At 36.6% G+C, this 6,052-nt stretch overlaps 1 long non-coding RNA gene across 1 annotated transcript; it reads right to left on the bottom strand.

Annotated features, from left to right (window-relative positions):
• Positions 1–966: 966 nt before the first annotated feature.
• Positions 967–4,987, bottom strand: LOC105441478. The gene is made up of 5 exons (XR_004065613.1): positions 4,675–4,987; positions 3,525–3,738; positions 2,834–3,015; positions 1,706–1,861; positions 967–1,270 (listed from the first exon to the last, which is right to left on the bottom strand). It is a non-coding gene; the product is annotated as an uncharacterized LOC105441478 (long non-coding RNA).
• Between the last annotated feature and the right edge of the window lie 1,065 nt (positions 4,988–6,052).

Here is a 6,052-nt window from a genome sequence, read left to right as displayed (position 1 = left end):
TAGAAAAACCAGTGATAATCTGATTGATACTTCATAATCGATATTGGCAATATCGATATTACCAATTAGGTAATACCAATATATATCGATATTACCAATTAGGTTTATTCTATTCTCAATTGTATTAACTTCATCACATTGATCATTTGAAGTGTATTCAAGAGTAACATTTAAAGTGACACAGGCTCGTACACATATATATACTAAATATGTATATTGTTTCTTGGTTAGTAATCATAGTTTCTTGGTTAGTAATCAATATATCTATTGCTTAAACGTGAATGTAATTGTAACATGATCAGACAAAATAATCTATTGGTTAATAATAACAAAAGGAAAATAGAAATCACAAAAATGATGTGTATTGTCTTAATTTGCTTAACAAATCATGATAAATGTATTTTTCTGTCACACGTGTAAAGTAATAATGAATATGCATGAGATGATTGGTTTCAATTGGCCCTATTAGACTTTAATGGGATTTCCTGTGGCAGACCTGCCGCAGACTGTTCCTGTGGCGTACTGGTATGCGGCAAGTCTGGAGCAAAGTTTCGCCCTGCCGCAGATCTGCCACAGACTGTTCCTGTGGCATACTAGTATGCGGCAAGTCTGCAGCAAAGTTTCATCCTGCCGCAGATCTGCCGCAGACTGTTCCTGTGGCATACTAGTATGCGGCAAGTCTGCAGCAAAATTTCATCCTGCCGCAGATCTGCCGCAGACTGTTCCTGTGGCATACTGGTATGCGGCAAGTCTGCAGCAAAATTTCATCCTGCCGCAGATCTGCCGCAGACTGTTCCTGTGGCATACTGGTATGCGGCAAGTCTGCAGCAAAATTTCTTTCTGCCGCATACTTCGGCATACTCTTTGCCGCAGACTTAAAGTCTGCGGCAGGTCTGCGGCAGGTCTGCGGCAGGTCTGCGGCATACTTTTCACTTTCCTATGGGTAGTTAAGTTGTTTTGGAATAACCAAGTGTAAATAACAATGTTATTTTGAAGATATCTTTTACTTGTAGACCTTGGACAAATTAAAAGAATTATGTAATATATATATATAGATGTATATAATTTGAATGATTATGATTCAAATTACATGAATACAAATTCCAATATAACAGGTGAAACATCTGCTGTGCTATTACTGACCAACAGCAGCTAACAGGAAGTTTTCTGTGTCAGATTCCACTTTGTGTACTTCATCCTCAAAGTCTGTATCCAACTCCATGGGTTTTGTTTCATTCTGCCTTTGGGATGTCCTCACCAGGTCCGAGAACTTTAACACAGAGAGCAAAAAAGTTTGAGAGCAGTTTAGAAAAGAATATCACATATGCAATATTCCTCATCAGTCTTGGTTTATTTATTTGGATGGTTCATTGAATTTAATAAATCTTGCTTTGGTCTGAATTACTGAATATGAGGTTGTAGCAGCCACAAACGGATATTTTTTACAAAAATATATTCTAATGAAATCAACAAAATGTGTTGAAGTTGTTCTAACACATACATCATGATTCAACAAACTTAGAAAGTGCAGTCAAAGTTAATGCATAAATTGCAAATCCTAAGCTAATTTCTCTAAGCTGCACTGTACACTAACCAAAGGTAATAAAAATAGACATCCCCTGCAAAAAAAAAAAAACTTAATAGAAGGACACTTTTTAAATATCACTCAATAGTTACATTCAGGAGGTGTAAACATGTAACTTACCTAAAAACCAGTGACCTGTTGTCCATGGGTTTGGGATCCCTTGGCTCTCAACTTGTTGAGCAATTATTTGTGGACCATTGTTCTAATAGCAGTCAGTGTGTGGGCTGTCAGCAAACTGTGGGCTATCCTTTTGTAGAACTGGGGCCAATTGAATCACTGGAAAAAAAAAAATAATATCATTCATTTATTTCATTTCATTGGGAGCATAAAAATACAACAGAGGAATTTTGAAATGAGACAAGAAAATATCATGGAATACTATATACAGATAAATGCATGTATGCTGGAGTAGGTACATGTGTATAGCAGCCAAAAACAAAACAAAACCACAACTTCATATCAGGCTTACCCAGAATCTAAATACATGTATAATAAATTGTGAATACAAACTGAAAGGTAGTTATACAACAATTAATAATTTGATAATCCATATTCACTTTGCAAGCAGATTTAACGTGAATGTCAAGTATTGTCAATAGAGAATTTAAAGAAAGATACATGTGTTAATTCTTTAAACTTATTTTTACCTAACTACTTGCTAAGTTCTTATTACAATATTCTAATCACTTGTGAATGTTGTTTGATCACAATTCATAGTTTCAGAATAAAATCCAGACACAGTCAAACCTGCTTTAGTGACCACCTGTCTACAAAGACCACCTGTCTACAAGGACCACATTTTTTGTTTCCTTTGAAAATGGTTTCTCATTGAAACATGTACTAAAGGAACCTGTCTACAAAGACCACCTGTCTACGAAGACCACTTTTTGTGTTTCCCTTGGGCGGTCGCTGTAGACAGGTTTGACTGTATTCACAAACATGTACATATAAATATATGCTGAAAATATACTAGTTGGTGTAATGAATATTACCCAAAACTATAACTTTTCTTTAACTGGAATGAAAATTGCATGATTCATATTTCAAAACCTTACCATTCTTTAGGACAATGATATCTGTCATAAAATTATACTGGAAGGTGGTAATTTCATTTATTTTCAGGTATGTATGTCAAACTTCAAAACCAATTAAAATACTCAGTATTATACACGTATCTAGTTACATTAACATAGGCTAAATGTATATCTTTGTTAGCTACAAAAAAAAATAGAATGAGGAATAACTAACCACCAATCTGTGAGCTTTAAGTTGGCTGGTCTTCAATTAAAAGGGGTCAATGTATGGGACATTACATCCTTGCTGGACCTCTGATGGGCATTTCAACTCTGTCAGGAGCATTTTTAGGCTGTCAGTCTGTGGGCAGTCAAACTTAGTATCATCGGTCATTGGGCGTGAACGTATCTGAATCACTGCAAAGCAATACATATAATATTTGCATTGATTATTCAGAATGAAACAGAAATAATGATAAATTAATGGACTGCATTGGAAGCATTCTACACCATAAACATATTCTAATGTTTGCTTAAATATCACTATACCCAGAAACAAATAATTTAACTAAAGTTACTATGGAGATAAACACACCTAATAATTATTTTTTTATCTGGCTGGGACTGCCCCCCCCCCCCCCCTCCTCACTGGGGTCAAAGGGACTGCAATTGTGTTCCCAAAATCTCCGGTAAAGAACAATAGTGAATTGCATTAATTCAACCCAGTGTAATGATTGTAGCCTCTCAACATAATCCCAATTTTTAAAAAGCATATCAACTAATCTATTTTACACACTACCAGTACCCAACTGCAAACTACGAGATGTACTCAGTTTTGATAACAGCCTTTATAGAAAGTAATTTGGATGATGTGCATTAACGAGAAGAAAGTATCTGAATAGAAAAAATGTATTATAATTACTAACCAAGCTCAGCTAATGGGATGTCTCCCATATCCATGGTGTGTACAAGTCCAGGTTCCGACACTGCCAACATTTTTCCCCGCCACCACCTGCTGTCCTATTTCATTTTCACCTAAGTGCCTCTCCTTGGTACCGAATTCTTTCTCCTTTTGATATCAGTCAAGTTAGTAGATTTGTCCCTGTTCTACGGGACAAGGCTATCCTGGATAAACTCCATCTAATGTTTGAATAAAGGTATTTATAATAGCAATAGTTTATAAAGAAAATAAAACCTGATATTTGATAATCGTATCTCTAACACTGGCAAACCTACCAAGTGCTAGACCTGACCTGGTGAAGGCATGTGGTTCTACATGTACAATAATTTTAGTGCACTAAAGTTTAGACCCAGTCAGACTGTTGAATTATATTGTTTCAAGTCATTTCTTTCACTCTGCTCTAATTAATCGTGACCACTATGAGAGACAACACACCACAATATCCTTGTTTAGTTGCTGAAAGTGAAACAGCTTTTGATGAGTATGAGTATAGATGTAGACTACGGTAGACTTTATTACCGAAGATCTGCACTTTGACAAAATATGGTCATACCTAAAACCACTTATACTTATAATAAGGATGCAAAGAAAAGACTTACATATTTGACCAAAGTATGCAGGTCTAAAGTGAATTTGAAACTAAAGTAAAGGTAAATGTGATGGTGATCTTTGGTAGATGTTGATGCAGTGTACTCACTACTCACTAGACTAGTCACTATATAGATCTAGTGGCAGTGGTATATTTCTACAGCTACAGATACAGAACCCATCCCTGAAATCATGCCAGGTTTGCCACATCCCATTAATTTAAGTTCTAAACATATACTGTAGCCCACAGATTAGTAGCAAATAAATTGGGTCTGTTGTTACTACGATAACCCCAGAATCTAATTTAATGGGTCCCGTTCATTGAGCGAAACATTTTAAAATTGTTTGCATGCACGTGCTTTGTACACTAACATAACCCGCTACATGTGGGACTGGGTTTACGAAAGAGGAAATAATCATAGGGTAATCACTAATTTAGGAGAGGTTTATTTACAATTTTATAGATAACTCAATCACGACGTGCATACATTTTCATTGAATCGAGAACAAAATAAACCTCAACTCACCAGTTCCACGCAGACTCGAAGTTTAAGCATCAGATTTCGGTGAATCCTATTCTGCTAGCAGACTAGTTATATCTAGGCGTGCCGGTTCGTAAAATCAACAAATTCCTTTTCGCGCGTTAACTCGAGCCTTACGAACTGGCATACAAAGCGCACACATTTTATAAAATCGAATAACTTTTTAATTAAAGCGTTTTATGACCTAAAATTTTGCAGAAAGGTTGATCATGGTAATATCATTCAGAATATGTAAAAATATTAAAATCGAAAATTGACACGAAAAACGCTTCGTATGCCGGTTCGTAAAATCAGCGACGACTTATATGCTAGATGATCAACATTTCCTGATCGATTCCACAACGTTTCTTTCACAATGCAATCGCATGAACATAACTGGTCTTTATCTTTAAAAAAAGTGGGAGGGGCCGCCCCTCGGAAACTCAAGCAAAAACCCTCTGTCAAGTGCAAAATATCTGATGTAATGTACGTTATAATCACGTTTCCATGAGTATTGGTAATAGTATAACTATTATTGTTATTATCGTTATCAATTTTCGTAGAATAAACTCACATTATATGACTCAGTGTCTTCACATGTCTACAAGATTCGACGAGTCCAACGAAGTTTCTCTCGTTTGTGCAGTTCAGTCTGGATAGACAAAGGTGCTGCAGGATCTTGGTTTGTTTTCTGATCAGATGACCCAGTCCTCTCATCGTCTCTGCCGATACCCTCTTCTTCTCTGATGGTAGTGAGGATGATGCTTCCAGTCTGATGTGTGTGAGCTGCTGTCCTCCGGTCCGACGAAAAAAAGCCGTGATCTGAGGTATGTCTCTCTCTGCATCATCGATAATGATATCGATCTCTCTCACATCAAGTACCGATGACAGCAGACGATCATAGCTTTGTGACATCACTCCCTCGGCTGATAGCTTTGTGACGGATACAAGCTTCTGGGGAGATGGAGGGAAACTGAGAGATGAGCCTGAGATGCTGAGCTGGTTCAGTGAGGTGAAGGATCTAAGGCAGGACCATAACTTTCCGGTTATCTCAGCAGATAGTTGGCACTGTCGTATCTCGAACCTAGCATTCTGCAATTAATTGACACATAAATATTTAAACTAAAAGTGTGAAGATATAATTCAACATCAGTAAAGTTGAAAATACAACTTAAATGCAATACCTAAATTCATAATCCGATAATTGACTGGATTCTCTCATAAAAAAACGATTAATGCTACTTTGTGGCAATTTCCCCAGTTTACGGCAGAGGATATCCATTTCTCGAATATTGCGAAGCGAGATGCATACACTCGTATAACAAAAGTCTACTTACCTGGACGGCATCTCTGTTGTTTAGATAACTACCTCCATTCCTATTAT

This window comes from Strongylocentrotus purpuratus, unplaced genomic scaffold (assembly GCF_000002235.5).
Source record: "Strongylocentrotus purpuratus isolate Spur 01 unplaced genomic scaffold, Spur_5.0 spur5_scaffold_20, whole genome shotgun sequence".
Taxonomy (NCBI): domain Eukaryota; kingdom Metazoa; phylum Echinodermata; class Echinoidea; order Camarodonta; family Strongylocentrotidae; genus Strongylocentrotus; species Strongylocentrotus purpuratus.
The sequence above is the reverse complement of the archived record's forward strand: the minus strand, read 5'-3'. Positions and strand labels throughout refer to the sequence as shown.